At 46.6% G+C, this 18,507-nt stretch overlaps 1 protein-coding gene across 1 annotated transcript in view; it reads right to left on the reverse strand.

The window, feature by feature from the left end:
• The window catches only part of LOC144497116 (proteasome subunit beta type-8-like), an 811,476-nt gene that overhangs the window by 724,306 nt on the left and 68,663 nt on the right, over positions 1 to 18,507 (reverse strand).

The raw sequence follows: 18,507 nt of genomic DNA on the forward strand, positions 1-18,507 counted from the left end.
TACTGTAAACCTCTATTACTCTATATATAAATATATCATGTACAGAAAATATAGATGACATTTAAAGGGTATAGATAAATATATACAGAAATACAAATATATACAATACAGATTATAGAAAGAATGTAGAGATAAATATATACAGAAATATGAATGTATACAATATTGATTGTAAATAGAAATAATGTAGCGATACATATATAGAGAATATAGATTACATATAGCGAGAAGGTAGAAATAAAAAAGAGATATAAATGTATGCAATACAAATTACATGGAGAATATAGAGATAAATATATTATGTAGATAAATATATACAATATAGATTATATGTATAGAGATTATATATGGATAGATTATATACAGAGAGGGAACATAGATATAAATTATATAGATTATAGAGAGAATATAGAGATCAATATAATATGCAGAGATATATAGATATATATATATATATATATAATTAGATTATATAGAGTATAAATAAATATATATGAATTATATATAGAGAATACATATAGCTTACAAATATAGAGAATAGTTAAATATAAATTATACAGATTATATATAGAGAGAGAATATAGAGATATATACCAAGAGATATAGAAAAATATATTCAATGTAAATGATATACAGAAAGACCATATAGATAAATATAAATATATAGATTATATACAGAGACACCCACCCCAGAGGGGAAGAAAGTATAGAGATAAATATAAACAATATAGACTCTATATACAGAAAGAGAATATAAATATATACCATGTAGATATATATAGAGAATATAGATAAAAATACAACTATAGATATTTTATACAAAGAAAATACATATACACAAAATAGATTATATAGAGAGAATACAGATAAATGTATAGAGAGATTATATATATATATATATGTAGATATATATAGAAAGAGAATACAGATAAATATAAATACATAGCACACATAAAGGGGAATATACAACAATATAGATTTATATAGAGAGAGAAATAATAGAAAATATAAATTATATACAACCCAGATGGAGAGAAACAGCAATATAGATTATATATACAGAAAGATAAAGAATAGAACATATAAATTATATACAGTCCACATAGAGAGTGAAACAATGATATAGATTATATATAGAGAGCAAGATGGGGCAGCATGGTGGCACAGTGGTTAGCACTGCTGCCTCACAGTGCCAGGGATCCAGGTTCGATTCCCGTCTTGGGTTACTGTCTGTGCGGAGTTTGCACGTTCTCCGTGTCTGCGTGGCTTTCCTCTGAATGCTCCGGTTTCCTCCCATAGTCTGAAAGATATGCTGGTTCAGTGCATTGGCCGAAACAGGCGCGGAGTGTGGCGACTAGGGGAATTTCACAGTAACTTCATTGCAGTGTTAATGTAAGCCTTACTTGTGACTAATAAATAAACTTTTGATAGGAAATATAAATTATACAGAGCTCACATAGAGAGAAAAATATTATGGATTATATATAGAGGAAGCAGAGCAAATATAATTATACAGTTTAGATAATTATACATATCCTAAAAATATACAACAGTATATATACACAGAGAGAAAGAATAGAGAATATATATGACATACAACCAAATAGAAATATATAACATATATAGATGATAAAGGTATAAAAATAGAGATCGTTCATAAATCCCAAATTTGTAGAGTCATAGTCATACAGTACAGAAGAAGCCTTTCTGCCCATCAAGCCTGCACTGACAATGCTGTACTAAATATAACCTAATCCCACTTTCCACCACTTGACCCATAGCCTTAAATGTTATGACATTTCAAGTGCTCATCCATGTACTTTTTAAAGGTTGTGAAGTTTCCCGCTTCTACTACCAGACTTCCCCATCCACTGGATGAAAAAACATTTCCTCAAATCCTCTCTAAGCCTCTTGCACATCAACTTAAAATTGTGTCCCCTCATTCTTAACCCTTTAACGGGAACAACTGCTTTCCTACCCACCTTTCTATACCCCATCATAATCTTATACATCTCAAGCAGGTCCAACCTCAGTCTTCTCTGCTCTAAAGAAAACAACCCCAGCCTATCCAGTCTCTCTTCATAATTCAAGTGAACCATCCCTCGCAACCTCCTGGTGAATCTCCTCTGCACCTTCTCCAGTGCAATCACATCCTTTATTTAGTGAGGTGATCAGAGGTGCACACAGTACTCCAGAGATTTGTACAGCTCCAACATAACCTCCCTGCTCTTATACTCTATGTCATGACCGATAAAGAGAAGCGTCCCGTATGCTTTCTTATTAACCTGTCCTTCGGGGATCTGTTGATAAGCACCTGCAGATCAGTGTTCCTCTGAGCTTCCTAGTGTCCTGCCATTCATTGAGTACCCCCTTATCTCTTTATTCCTTCCAAAATTAATCACCTTGCACGTCAGGGTTTAATTCCATCTGCCATTGATCTGCCATCTAACCAATCCATCTATATCTTCCTGCAACCTAAGACCTTCTTCTCATTAACCACGCTGCCAATCTTTGTGTCATCCACAAACTACCCCTAGCATTCTCATTTATATCATATATATCTACCATGAACAATAAGGGACCGAGCACTCACTGATCCTTGTGGTACGCCACTGGATTGCAGCCTCCAGTCATCCTTCGTCTCGTAACACTAAGCCAGTTTTGGATCCAGCTTGCAAAGTTCCCCTGGATCTCATGTGCTTTTACTCTCTTTAACAGTGTGACCCTGTCACAGGCTTGGCTGAAATTTATATCAACTACATCAACTGCATTCCCCTCATTTACACCCCTGGTCACTTCCTCAAAAAATTCAATCAAATTTGTTAGGCATGACCTCCCTTTGACAAAGCCATGCAGACTATCCCTAATTAAGCCTTGCCTTTCCAAGTGGATATTCATTCCTAAAGAATTTTCTCCAACAGTTTCCCTACCACTGATGTGAGACTCACTAGTCTGTAGTCCCTGGTTTATTTCTGCCGCCTTCTTGAAAAGTGGAAGCACATTAGATGTTCTCCAATCCTCTGGCATCTCCAGAGAGGAATTAGAAATTTGGGTTAAAGCCCCTTTAAATTCTTCCTTTGATTCCCTCAGCAGTCTCGGAAACAACTCATCCAGACCTGGGGATTTGTTCACTTTTAAGCCCCCCAAAACTTCATATAACTTCTCATTCCAATGACAAACTGTTCAAGGACCTCACAGTCTCTCTTGCCAAATTGCAATCCTGTCCAGTATATAACGATGAGCTCTGATAATGACATGAAATACAATGGACGGAATTCTCCCAAAACATTTCTCCCAAAAAATTGCTAAGTGTCATAACAGCGAAAATAATGGAGTCGCTCGCCCTGTCTTGTCAGCCTGGATCTGAAATGTCTCAACTTGTTGAGACTTTGAATTGGATTTGATTTGATTGAATTGGAAAAGTATAAAAAAAAGAGCTGTCATGGGACACACACTGCCATGGAATCTTCCGGCGCGTAACTCTCTTGAAATAGCTGCAGCCGTGCGCCATTAACAAGGGGGAGCAGCTTTTAATGCTCTCGCTGCACTCTCAGCCAGTCATGCCAGGAAGGTGGCACAATGGGGACCAGCAGCTCAGACAGCTGCTGGACGCTGTGGAGGAGAGGCTGGCCATCCTGTACGCCCGGGGAAGTCAACTCAGAAGCAGGGACTTCAGTGCAGAATGAAAAGCAGTGACCACAGCAGTCAGTGCCCCCGGCAGTCAGCGCCCGCAGCCTGACACACCAGACCGGAGTCCAATGCCGGAAAAAGATGAACAACCTCATTCAGGCTTCAAGGGTGAGTGTCCATCCTCCTCATCCTGGCAGCAGTCTTGTCTGTCACACCTGGAATGTCCACCTTGACCCACTCCCGACCCCCCAGCATCCTCCTCAAATTCCTCTGGCCCCCCTGTCAGTACCCCTGCCTGGCAGACCACAGTGCCGATCTACACCACTCATTCCTCACCCCCGTGCCCACCAGCCATCAAGCCCTCAATCATCCCCTTATGTCTGCACAGGAGAAGATGGTGTATAACCATAGAGAGTGGGAGAGGATCAATGGTGGAACTCTTGAATTGCGTCTTCTGACCCCTTTGAGGAGCGCGCTGGATGTCAGAGGGGAGCTGCCTGAGAGGGCTGTGAGTGACTGTGTTGTCAGCGTCGTTACAGAAGTGAGGATCCACAGAACTTCATCCATTTAGACCTTTCTAAAGTAAGTGTCGAATTGCCCAGATACTCGTCCCTCCCTAGCACTTACCCATGTGTCTCCTCCTGCTGGAGCAACACCGGATGAGGTTGGGAGTCGGTGCCCCTCTGCGATCCCCATAGGCACCGCACCCCCCATACTACCTACCCACCCTGCCCTGTAACCCCACCAGCACCTCGGAGGAAAGCTCCAACCTGGCATCAGCTGCACCATCCGCCAATTCAGAGACACAAAGAACAATACAGCACAGGAACAGGCCCTTCAGCCCCCCAAGTCCGTGCCGCTCCCTGGTCCAAACTAGACCATTCTTTTGTATCCCTCCATTCCCACTCCGTTCATATGGCTGTCCAGATAAGTCTTAAACATTCCCAGTGTCCCCGCCTCCACCACCTTGCCTGGCAGCACATTCCAGGCCCCCACCACCCTCTGTGTAAAATACGTCCTGATATCTGTGTTAAACCTCCCCCCCCTTCACCTTGAACCTATGACCCCTCATGAACGTCACCACCGACCTGGGGAAAAGCTTCCACCGTTCACCCTATCTATGCCTTTCATAATTTTATACACCTCTATTAAGTCTCCCCTCATCCTCCATCTTCCCAGGGAGAACAACCCCAGTTTACCCAATCTCTCCTCATAACCAAGCCCCTCCATACCAGGCAACATCCTGGTAAACCTCCTTTGTACTCTCTCCAAAGCCTCCACATCCTTCTGGTAGTGTGGCGACCAGAACTGGACGCAGTATTCCAAATGCAGCCGAACCAACGTTCTATACATCTGCAACATCAGACCCCAACTTTTATACTCTATGCCCCGTCCTATAAAGGCAAGCATGCCATATGCCTTCTTCACCACCTTCTCCACCTGTGACATCAGCTTCAAGGATCTGTGGACTTGCACACCCAGGTCCCTCTGCGTACCTACACCCTTTATGGTTCTGCCATTTATCGTATAGCTCCTCCCTACATTAGTTCTACCAAAATGCATCACTTCGCATTTATCAGGATTGAACTCCATCTGCCATTTCTTTGCCCAAATTTCCAGCCTATCTATATCCTTCTGTAGCCTCTGACAATGCTCCTCACTATCTGCAAGTCCTGCCAATTTTGTGTCGTCCGCAAACTTACTGATCACCCCAGTTACACCTTCTTCCAGATCATTTATATAAATCACAAACAGCAGAGGTCCCAATACAGAGCCCTGCGGAACACCACTAGTCACAGGCCTCCAGCCGGAAAAAGACCCTTCCACTACCACGCTCTGTCTTCTGTGAGCAAGTAAGAAGTCTCACAACACCAGGTTAAAGTCCAACAGGTTTATTTGGTAGCAAATACCATAAGCTTTCGGAGCAATGCTCCTTCGTCAGATGGAGTGGTCTCTGTTCTCAAACAGGGCACAGACACAGAAATCAAATTACAGAATACTGATTAGAATGCAAATCTCTACAGCCAGCCAGGTCTTAAATGCACAGACAATGTGGGTGGAGGGAGCATTCAACACAGGTTAAAGAGATGTGTATTGTCTCCAGACAGTACAGCTTGTGAAATTGTGCAAGTCCAGGAGGCAAGCTGTGGGGGTTACTGATAATGTGACATAAATCCAACATCCCGGTTTAGACCGTCCTCATGTGTGCGAAACTTGGCTATCAGTTTCTGCTCAGTGACTCTGCGCTGTCGTGTGTCGTGAAGGCCGCCTTGGAGAACGCTTACCTGAAGATCCAAGGCTGAATGCCCGTGACTGCTGAAGTGCTCCCCCACAGGAAGAGAACAGTCTTGCCTGGTGATTGTCGAGCGGTGTTCATTCATCCGTTGTCGTAGCGTCTGCATGGTTTCCCCAATGTACCATGCCTCAGGACATCCTTTCTTGCAGCGTATCAGGTAGACAACGTTGGCCGAGTTGCAAGAGTAGGTACCATGTACCTGGTAGATGGTGTTCTCACGTGAGATGATGGCATCCGTGTTGATGATCCGGCACGTCTTGCAGAGGTTGCTGTGGCAGGGTTGTGTGGTGTCGTGGTCACTGTTCTCCTGAAGGCTGGGTAGTTTGCTGCGGACAATGGTCTGTTTGAGGTTGCGTGGTTGTTTGAAGGCAAGAAGTGGGGTGTGGGGATGGCCTTGGCGAGATGTTCGTCTTCATCAATGACATGTTGAAGGCTCCGGAGGAGATGCCGTAGCTTCTCCGCTCCGGGGAAGTACTGGACGACGAAGGGTACTCTGTCCTCCGTGTCCCGTGTTTGTCTTCTGAGGAGGTCGGTGCGGTTTTTCGCTGTGGCACGTCGGAACTGTTGATCGATGAGTCGAGCGCCATATCCTGTTCTTATGAGGGCATCTTTCAGCGTCTGGAGGTGTCTGTTGTGATCCTCCTCATCCGAGCAGATCCTGTGTATTCGGAGGGCTTGTCCGTAGGGGATGGCTTCTTTAACGTGTTTAGGGTGGAAGCTGGAGAAGTGGAGCATCATGAGGTTATCCGTGGGCTTGCGGTACAGTGAGGTGCTGAGGTGACCGTCCTTAATGGAGATGCGTGTGTCCAAGAATGCAACCGATTCTGGAGAGTAGTCCATGGTGAGTCTGATGATGGGATGGAACTTGTTGATGTCATCATATAGTTGTTTCAGTGATTGCTCACCATGACTCCAAAGGAAGAAAATGTCATCGATGTATCTAGTGTATAGCATCGGTTGAAGGTCCTGTGCGGTGAAGAAGTCTTGTTCGAACCTGTGCATGAAGATGTTGGCATATTGAGGTGCGAATTTTGTCCCCATGGCTGTTCCGTGTGTCTGGATGAAGAACTGGTTGTTGAAGGTGAAGATATTGTGATCCAGGATGAAGCGGATGAGTTGTAAAATTGCATCTGGAAACTGGCAGTTGACGGCATTGAGTACTGAGGCCGTTGCAGCAATGCCATCATCGTGGGGGATGCTGGTGTAGAGTGCCGAGACATCGATTGTGACGAGGAGTGCTCCTGGTTCAACTGCTCCATGTGTGTTGAGTTTCTGTAGGAAGTCCGTAGTGTCGCGACAAAAGCTGGGGGTTCTTTGTACAATGGGTTTCAAGATGCCCTCGACATAGCCGGAGAGGTTCTCGCACAGGGTTCCGTTTCCTGAAACGATGGGACGGCCTGGTGTGTTTGCCTTGTGTATTTTTGGGAGGCAGTAGAGATCTCCAACGCGTGGAGTACGTGGGATGAGAGCACGGAGGGTGTTCTGAAGGTCCGGATCAAAGGTTTTGATCAGAGTGTTGAGTTGACGGGTGTGTTCTTTGGTCGGATCTGTGGGTAACTGTGAGCAAGCCAGTTCTCCACCCATCTAGCCACCTCCCCCTTTATCCCATGAGATCCAACCTTTTTCACCAGCCTACCATGAGGGACTTTGTCAAACGCTTTACTAAAGTCCATATAGACGACATCCACGGCCCTTCCCTCGTCAACCATTCTGGTCACTTCTTAAAAAAACTCCACCAGGTTAGTGAGAACATAAGAACATAAGAAATAGGAGCAGGAGTAGGCCATCTAGCCCCTCGAGCCTGCCCCGCCATTCAATAAGATCATGGCTGATCTGACGTGGATCAGTACCACTTACCCGCCTGATCCCCATAACCCTTAATTCCCTTACCGATCAGGAATCCATTCATCCGCGCTTTAAACATATTCAGCGAGGTAGCCTCCACCACCTCAGTGGGCAGAGAATTCCAGAGATTCACCACCCTCTGGGAGAAGAAGTTCCTCCTCAACTCTGTCTTAAACCGACCCCCCTTTATTTTGAGGCTGTGTCCTCTAGTTTTAACTTCCTTACTAAGTGGAAAGAATCTCTCCGCCTCCACCCTATCCAGCCCCCGCATTATCTTATAAGTCTCCATAAGATCCCCCCTCATCCTTCTAAACTCCAACGAGTACAAACCCAATCTCCTCAGCCTCTCCTCATAATCCAAACCCCTCATCTCCGGTATCAACCTGGTGAACCTTCTCTGCACTCCCTCCAATGCCAATATATCCTTCCTCATATAAGGGGACCAATACTGCACACAGTATTCCAGCTGCGGCCTCACCAATGCCCTGTACAGGTGCATCAAGACATCCCTGCTTTTATATTCTATCCCCCTCGCAATATAGGCCAACATCCCATTTGCCTTCTTGATCACCTGTTGTACCTGCAGACTGGGCTTTTGCGTCTCATGCACAAGGACCCCCAGGTCCCTTTGCACGGTAGCATGTTTTAATTTGTTTCCATTGAGATAGTAATCCCATTTGTTATTATTTCCTCCAAAGTGTATAACCTCGCATTTATCAACGTTATACTCCATTTGCCATATCCTCGCCCACTCACTCAGCCTGTCCAAATCTCTCTGCAGATCTTCTCCGTCCTCCACACGATTCACTTTTCCACTTATCTTTGTGTCGTCTGCAAACTTCGTTACCCTACACTCCGTCCCCTCCTCCAGATCATCTATATAAATGGTAAATAGTTGCGGCCCGAGTACCGATCCCTGCGGCACGCCACTAGTTACCTTCCTCCAACCGGAAAAACACCCATTTATTCCGACTCTTTGCTTCCTGTCGGATAGCCAGTCCCCAATCCACTTTAACACACTACCCCCAACTCCGTGTGCCCTAATCTTCTTCAGCAGCCTTTTATGGGGCACCTTATCAAACGCCTTTTGGAAATCCAAAAACACCGCATCCACCGGTTCTCCTCCATCAACCGCCCTAGTCACATCTTCATAAAAATTCAACATGTTCGTCAAGCACGACTTTCCCTTCATGAATCCATGCTGCGTCTGATTGATCGAACCATTTCTATCCAGATGCCCTGCTATCTCCTCTTTAATAATGGATTCCAGCATTTTCCCTACTACAGACGTTAAGCTGACCGGCCTATAGTTACCCGCCTTTTGTCTCCTTCCTTTTTTAAACAGCGGCGTAACATTAGCCGTTTTCCAATCAACCGGCACTACCCCAGAATGCAACGAGTTTTGATAAATAATCACTAACGCATCCACTATTACCTCTGACATTTCTTTCAATACCCTGGGATGCATTCCATCCGGACCCGGGGACTTGTCCACCTTCAGTCCCATTAGTCTACCCAGCACTGCCTCTCTGGTAACATTAATCGTATTAAGTATTTCTCCTGCTGCCAACCCTCTATCGTTAATATTTGGCAAACTATTTGTGTCCTCCACCGTGAAGACCGACACAAAAAACTTATTTAAAGACTCAGCCATATCCTCATTTCCCACTATTAACTCCCCCCTCTCGTCCTCCAAGGGTCCAACATTCACTCTAGCCACTCTATTCCTTTTTATATATTTATAAAAACTTTTACTATCATTTTTTATATTAATTGCTAGCCTAGCTTCATAGTCTATCCTTCCTTTCTTTATCGCTTTCTTAGTCTCTCTTTGTTGTTTCTTAAATTTTTCCCAATCACTTGTTTCTCCACTATTTTTGGCCACTCTGTACGCAGCTGTTTTTATTTTAATACTCTCCTTTATTTCCTTCGTTATCCACGGCTGGTTCTCCCTTTTCTTACAATCCTTGTTTTTTGCTGGAATATATTTTTGCTGAGAACTGAAAAGGATCTCCTTAAAAATCCTCCACTGTTCCTCAGCTATCCTACCTGCCAGCCTGCTCTCCCAGTCTACCTTAGCCAATTCATCCCTCATCCTATCATATTTCCCTCTGTTCAAACAGAGGACACTGGTTTGGGACCAAACTTTCTCCTCTTCCATCTGAATCAGAAATTCGACCATATTGTGGTCACTAGACCCAAGAGGGTCCTTCACAATAAGATCCTTAATTCTACCTACCTCGTTACACAATACCAGATCCAAAATAGCTCGTTCCCTCGTCGGTTCCGTAACATGCTGTTCAAGGAAACTATCCCGACAGCATTCTAAGAACTCTTCCTCCATTCCACCCTTACCGACTTGAGTCTGCCAGTCAATGTGCATGTTGAAGTCCCCCATGATTATTGCCGTTCCGTTTTTACACGCATCCCTTATCTGCTTGTTTATAGCCCTCCCTACCTCAACATTATTATTTGGGGGCCTATATACCACACCTACTAGTGTCTTTCTCCCTCTACTATTCCTCATCTCTACCCATAATGATTCCACGTTTTGTTCCTCAGAGCCTATGTCATCCCTCAGTACTACCCTGATATTATCTCTTATTAATAGCGCGACCCCACCACCTTTTCCTTCCTGTCTTCCTAAACGCCTGATACCCCTGGATATTCATCTCCCAGTCCTGGTCACCTTTCAGCCACGTTTCTGTAATGGCCACTAGATTGTACCCACTTGTGCTGATTTGCACCATCAACTCATTTACCTTGTGGCATGACCTCCCTCTCACAAAACCATGCTGACTATCGTTAATGAGTTTATTCCTTTCTAAATGCGCATACATCCTATCTCTAAGAATCTTCTCCAACAACTTCCCTACCACGGACGTCAAGCTCACCGGCCTATAATTACCCGGGTTATCCTTCCTACCCTTCTTAAATAACGGGACCACATTAGCTATCCTCCAATTCTCTGGGACCTCACCTGTGTCCAGTGACGAGACAAAAATTTGCGTCAGAGGCCCAGCGATTTCATCTCTCGTCTCCCTGAGCAGCCTTGGATACATTCCATCAGGCCCTGGGGATTTGTCAGTCTTTATACTCTCTAACAAACCTAACACTTCCTCCCTTGTAATGGAAATTTTCTCCAACGCCTCAGACACACGCCTCAGTGGGTGGACTTACAGACATGCTTTGCGGTCGCTTTCTGCTGAGAACCACACAGCTGCTGAGGAACGTCCGACGGAGTGGGCAGGCCGTGGTCTGCTGGCCCCCAGCCAGATGCTGGGCCGCTGGAAAAGGTTCTCACTGAGCTGCTGGGAAAGCAGATGCAGAACCGGGATTGAGGGGGGTGTCGGAGACATTCCTGCAACTGCGAGGCTGTTTCGAACAGTCCCACAGCTTTTAGGCACGTTGCGTGGCACCCAGGCCAACACAGCAAGGGTGGCGACCGTGGTGAAAAGCTTGTGGCAGGAAATAGTAGCCATGGGTGGCATGGTCCATGGTGGGCCATGGCTGCGGGCCTCGAGGGCTTGGCACACTCTCAGAGGATATTTGCTGAGGGACTCCAGAGCTTGCTCCAGATTCAGATGGCCATCACTGAGGATTCTCATACCGTGGTGCACACAATGTTGGGTCTCCAGACTGGCACCACCAGGTGATGCCAGAATGTCCCCCAGCAGCCCACAGGCATTCCAAGGGAGGAGGGGGCCATGCTGGGGCTTTCCACCCAGGAAACCCAGCCTTCCGAACACCCACTTCCTGACACTGGGGCAGCGAGGTGAACTGGGTGCCGCGGCTGCATCCATGACACTCAAATATCGACTGAGGCCACACCCCTCCATGTCCCGACCCTCAAGGGCATCAAAGGCCACAGGTCGCGGAACATAGCAGACCGCCTCCACCTCTGATCTGCATCCTGGGAGTCACTTAGATGTAGCGGCAGGCCACGTAAGATTAAGAAGATGTAGGGTTATCAATAGGGAACAGGTGAAGGTGGATGCTGTAGTTGTGGTAGAATGCACTCCAAATAAAAACAACTAAAGATTATTGCACTCCACAGTCGTGACTGCACTGCTCTGTCTGTAACCTATCTCCCACAGGGATTCTCATACCCCCACCCACACCTGTAAAGGCATGTAGTGTCATGCAGCGCAGGAGAGGCCCTTCAGCCCACCAAGTCTGCACTGACGATAACTACCAGCGAAGTTGCATGCATCCCAACTCCCAGCCCCCTGTGTGCTGTGGTTCTCCCAGTGTGCAGCTGAGTACACCATCAGGTCATTGGGTTATGGGCCCCAGGCAGTGCGGGTGAGGGAGAAGTGGTTCGGGAGGAGGGGTGAGTTGGGAGATGTGCCAGGCCAGGGAGTGTGGACATGGGTTCTGGATGGAGTTGAAGGCAGGCTGATGCATCACTTGACAATGGACCAGGTAGCAGTGTGGGCCTCATTATAACGGCCTCTGGCCTCTGCACTGGCATCATCAGACATGACTTCAGCATGTGGCCCTTGCTCTACGAGTCATCCCAGCAGCCTGGATGGTCCTCAAAGACCCCAAGGATGTCTGAGTGCCCCAGGATGTAGCTGTTGTGCATGCTCCCTGGGAAGTGCACATACCTGCAAGAAGTTATCAAGGTGATCGCACAAAATCTGCACATTCAGGGAGTGAAATCCCTTGTGATTGATCCCACGGGGCTTACATGGCGTCTGTAGCCACTGTTGCTGGCAGGTTCAGTGGCTACAGACGCCATGTAAGCCTTCAGTCAGGACATCTTGTGCCTGACCAGGGTCAAAATGGATGTCGTGCCCTGCCCGGGCATAAAAGTAAAGTTTATTTATTAGTCACAAGTAAGGCTTACATTAACACTGCAATGAAGTTACCGTGAAATCCCCCTAGTCGCCAGAGTCCAGCACCTCTTCGGGTCAATGCACCTAACCAGCGCTTCTTTCAGACTGAGAGGTAACCGGAGAACACGGAGGAAACTCACGCAGACACGAGGAGAACGTGCAAACTCCACACAGACATTGAGCCAAGCCGGGAATTGAACCCGGGTCTCTGGTGCTGTGAAGCAGCAGTGCTAACCACTGTGCTACCGTGCTGCCCCATACACAGGGCATCCATTACCTCCTAGACACACCTGTGGTCTGATGACTGCAAAATGACACACTGGTACCCACTCGAGCCCTGGAATGACCCGGTGGCATAGAAGTTAAGGCCTGTCGTCACCTTCACTGCCACCGGGAGTGGGTGGCCTCCTCCACCCCCATGAGGTGCCAGGTCCACGAGAATGTGGCACAGGTGTGGCACTGTCCCTGTTCTCAGCTCATGGAAGGACATGCATGTCCTGAACAGCCGGGTCTCCTCCTCCGACATCTTCCGCCCTCCCCCTCAGGTAGATGAGCGGCCGAGTCCAGACCTGGGCCGGTGGCCCCCTGTTGTCATGTTGCAACCTCCAGCCTGGGTTGGTCTTGCCACAGGCAGCGACATCTGTTGCCTCTATTGGCTCTATTCTGAAATACAGGGTTGATCTGCGGGGGGGGGGAGGGGGAATGAGAGTCAGTTCGTACGATTTTCCAGCCCGAGCCCCTCAATCCCTCCCAGCACCCCCTGTCCCCGTGCATCTGAACCCGAGCAACCCGACACCATCCCCGGTGCCATGTGTCACTTTGTTTGAATGCCAACCGTTACCACATCATCACCTCTGCGGCCACCTGCACTGCCCCCTTATGTCGCCAATGACATCCTACATGGCTGGACCCTTCCTTCACATGATGCGGCATGATGTCTTCTGCATCCTCAGTGTAGTTGCGTGGCCTCCCAGATGGCCAGCCTCCCTTCCCCACTTCTTCCCTTCCACCTCCACCCTCCCCACTTCCCCTTCCCCATCCCTTCCCCTGCCGCTCCCCCTCCTCATTCCCCTCCCATTTCCGCACCTCTACCATTTCCCTATTCCACGCTCCCCTCTCCTAACTCTGCACCCTCCCCTTGCCCCACCTCCCCTCATCTCCCCTTCACCCTCCCCTTCCCTCCCTCCCCTCCTCCCTCCCCCTTCCTCTTCCCACCCTCAGACCTCCCTGCCCACTTCCCCTCTCCTTTCTTGCCTTTCACCCTCCTCTCCTCCCCCTCCTATTGTCCTCCCCCACCCCTCCCTCCTCTCTCCACCCCCACCCCTCCCTCCTCTCTCCCCCTCCCCTCCCAGCTCTCCCTCCATCACCGAGGATGAGAAATTGTTCTGTGCAGAGGCTGGGGAGGCAATCTGAAGAAATCTCATTTTTGGGAGGAAGGTGGAGAAGGATGATTTTGAAAGAGCGGTGAGAGAGTGAGACAAAGGGAGACACTAAAGGTGGAAAATGTGGCAGAGGAGTAGAGGATAAAGATGAGATTTGGTGAGAGGAGCCACACCATACACAACAGTCTGGGTGAATGGTGGAAGCTGTAGCCAGGCTAGGAGGATTCATTCAGGGGAAGGTGTTGTCTCTCGCTCAGCCAGGTTACTGTTAAGAATACAATGATATTGCAATTATTCACAATATGTTCATGGATGGCAAGCCCTTGTTCACAAGGGAACGGACATTGTGGAGGGAGATGCAGAGAGAGCGAGAGTGAACAGGTAGTGACACTGAACTGATGGCAGAGTTCACAGTGTCAAAGATGAGAGGTGAATTGGAGATTGGCAGGATTAATCCCAGTGAGTTCGCTGGGCAGGAAGGCCAATGAAAGAGTAAGATGGAACAATTGAGATTGCTGCTAGGAATGACACCAGGGCCGAGTACCTCAAAGAACCCTCTGGAGGGCAGATACAGGCTGATCAGACAGGTAGCCCAGCTTCAGACAAAGAACAGTACAGCACAGGAACAGGCCCTTCGGCCCTCCAAGCCTGCGCTGATCATGATGTCTGTCTAAACTAAAACCATATGCACTTTCGGAGTCCACATCCTTCCATTCCCATCCTATCCATGTATTCGTCTCGTTGCCCCTTAAATGCCGTTATCGTACCTGCTCTCACCACCTCCCAGGGCAGCATATTCAAGACATTCACCACCCTCTGTGTAAAAAACTTGCTTCATACATCTCCTCTAAACTTTTCCCCATGCACTTTAAACCTATGCCCCCTGATACTTTTCTGCCCTAGGAAAGAGCATCTGACTATCCACTCTGCCTATGCCACTTATAATCTTGTAAATTTCTATCAGGTCACCCCTCAACTCCATCGTTCCAGTGAGAACAAACCAAGTTTATCCAACCTCTCCTCATAGCTAATACCCTCCAGACCAGACAACATCCTGGTAAACCTCTTCTGTACCCTCTCCGAAGCATCCACATCCTTCTGGTAGTGTGGTGACAAGAATTGTACACAATATTCCAAATGAGACCTAACTAAGGTTCTGTACAGCTGCAACATGACCCGCCAATTTTAATACTCAATGCCCCGACCGATGAAGGCAAGCATGTGTATGCCTTCTTGACTACCTTATCCACCTGCGTTGCCACTTTCAGTGATCAGTAGACATGTACGCCCAGATCTCTCTGCCTGTCAATTCTCCTAAGGGTTCTATCATTTACTGTATAATTCCTACATGCATTCGACCTTCCAAAATGCATTATCTCACACTTGTCCAGATTAAACTCCATCTGCCATTTACCTGCCCAAGTCTCCAACCAGTCTATATCTTGCTGTATCCTCTGACAATCCTCTTCCTTATCCGTAACTACACCAATTTTTGTGTCATCTGCAAACTTACTAATCAGACCAGCTATATTTTCCTCCAAACCATTTTATATACTACAAACAACAAAGGTCCCAGAATTGATCCCTGTGGAACACTGCTAGTCACAGCCTTCCATTTAAAAAAGCACCCCTCCACTGCTACCCTCTGTCTTCTATGGCCAAGCCAGTTCTGTATCCATCTAGCCAGCTCTCCTCTGATCCCGTGTGACTTCACGTTTTGTACCAGTCTATAATGAAGTACCTTGTCAAAGACTTTACTGAAGTTCACGTATACAACATCCACTGCCTTTCCCTCATCTATCATCATTGTCACTTTCTCGAAAAAACTCGATGAAGTTAGTGAGGCACGACCTCCCCTTCACAAAACCATGCTGTCTATCACTAATAAGTCCATTTGTTTCCAAATGTGAATAAATCCTGTTCCTAAGAATCTTTTCCAATGATTTCTCCACCACTGACATAAGGCTCACCGGACTATAATTTCCTGGATTATCCCTGCTACCCTTCTTAAACAATGGAATAACATTGGCTATCCTACAGTCCTCTGGAACTTCACCTGTAGCCAATGAGGATGCAAAGATTTCTGTCAAGGCCCCAGCAATTTCCGCCCTTACCTCCTTCAATATTCTGGGGTAGATCCTATCAGGCCCTGAGGACTTATCTACTTTAATGCTTTCTAAGATGCCCAACACCTCGTCCTTTCTGATATTGACATGACCCAGAATATCAACACACCCTACCCTAGGCTCCTCATCCATCAAGTCCCTCTCTTTGATGAATACTGAGGCAAAGTATTCATTTAGTATCTCATCCATTTCCTCTGGTTCCAAGCCGGAGGACAGCAGGAGGAGAATAGGAAGATGAGAAGTACTGAAGGGTGAGGGTACAGAATTAGGACACAGAGTAGCTCAGAACAAAGACGTGAAATAAGGCAGCACATTAAGGGAGGGATCAAGGAGAGGTAAAGAGAAAAGAAAAGGAAAAGTGGGAAGATATTGATGGGATCATTGCCAGAGCAGCAGGCAGAATGTGTACATGAATGGACAAAAGAAAATCTTATTGATCTCAGTTACATAGAAATTAGGATCCACAGAATCTTGATAAGAGACAGACTATAGGGAATAGATGGTGATAATAGGTGGCGAGAATTAAAGTCACATCTTAGTTGGATATGAAAATTTAGGAAAGATTACCTTCAAATAATCACCTTCAATCTGTGTCCTCTCGTTCTCAATCCTTCGATCAATGGGACTAGTTTCTCTCTGTTCTGACCCCCTCATGATTTTGAACACCTCTATCAGATTTCCTCTCAACCTTCTCTTCTCCAAGGAGAACAGTCCTAACCTCTTCAATCTTTCTACATCACTTAAGTTCCTCAGACCTGGGAATGTTCCCGTGAATCTTTCCTGCACTCTCTCTAATACCTTCACATTCAGTGTGGTGCCCAGAACTGGACACTGAGCCAGATCCTCCAGTCAGTGCTGAAGTGGGGGTGTATACACTTGACTGTGTTGGGAAATGTGGTCTTCCCCAATTCCACTGGATCAGCTGGGAATTCCTCTCCTGGCTAAAGGAAGCAGTAATCATTGAGTGTATCCAGGAGGATTAATGAGCGGACATAGAAACACCGAGTGCACACTGCCTGCCACATCAGTGGAAAAGAGACATCCCTTGAGGTTGCAGGGCCTGGTAGGTAGGTGGTTTCCAGTATTTGCTGTGGCTTTAAATGTTTTTAAGTATCTTTTGGAAATAGAGATAGTTGAGTAATTTGTATTTGTGAATGTTAGGAAGGTATAGCTTAATTTATATTTCTGCAGGTGTGTGTTAAGGAAACTGGAGTTTAGTTTTACTTTAATATTACTTTAACATTTTAATAAGCTTTTAGGACTCCAAAGCAAATACCAAGTATAATAAACTGAGTTGTTGCCTAGTAACAGAGAGGCCACAGGGAAACAGAATTGGGGCAGCATGGTGGTTAGCACTGCTGCCTCACGGCGCCAGGAACTCGGGTTCAATTCTGGCCTTGGGTCACTGTCTGTGTGGAGTTTGCACATTTTCCCCGTGTCTGCGTGGTTTCCCTCCGGGTGCTCCGGTTTCCTCCCACAGTCCAAAGATGTGCTGGTTAGGTTGCTTGGCAATGCTAAATTGACCCTTCGTGTCAGGGAGACTAGCTAGGGTAAAGATGTGGGGTTATGGGGATAGGGCCTGGGTGGGATTGTTGTCAGTGCAGGTTCACTGGGCCAAATGCCCTCTTTCTGCATTGTAGGAATTCTATGATTCTATGAAAGCAGTTTGAGGTTCTGCTGGAGCTAAATAGTGCTCTAAGGTGCAGGGAGCAGTTTAAGTCTCCCTTGAGCAGGACATGAAAGGAGGTTGCAGAGAGCAGGCCCGAACTAAAGAACAGAAAGGCCCTAAAACCAGGAAGACAGGCCGAAGGAAGTTTCAAGAATACCGTATAATCCAAAACAATATCAGGAATCTGGAAAGATCCTGTTCAGTGCAGTTAAGTGTGAGGAGAAGATCAAGAGTCCAAAAAGGCAAAGTTGCTGGAAGCAGATGTAAAGCCATATGGGTTTGCCAGAGTACCAAGGAGAACCAAAGGTTGGTGACTCCTTGCTCTAGACTGTGAAGCAGTGCTAGGTATCAGAGAGTATGGAAGGTAAAGTTTAAATGAACATGGCGATCCAGGGAAAAAACATCAGAAGGAGAGGTGAAACCCTGGTGGTGAATTCTTGGTGAATCCATTGCTGCCTCACCGCAGCAGGAACCTGGGTTCGATTCCCAGTTTGGGTGACTATCTGTGCCATGTATGTACATTCTCCCCTTGTCTGCATGGGTTTCCTCCAGGTGCTCCGGTTTCCTCCCACAGTCTGAAAGACATGCTGGTTAGGTGCATTGGTCATGCTAAATTCTCCCTCAGTGTACCTGAACAGGCGCTGGAGTATGGCGACTAGAGGATTTTCACAGTAACTTCATTGCAGTGTTAATGTAAGCCTACTTGTGACACAAATAA

This window comes from Mustelus asterias, chromosome 8 (assembly GCF_964213995.1).
Source record: "Mustelus asterias chromosome 8, sMusAst1.hap1.1, whole genome shotgun sequence".
In the NCBI taxonomy this organism is placed as follows: domain Eukaryota; kingdom Metazoa; phylum Chordata; class Chondrichthyes; order Carcharhiniformes; family Triakidae; genus Mustelus; species Mustelus asterias.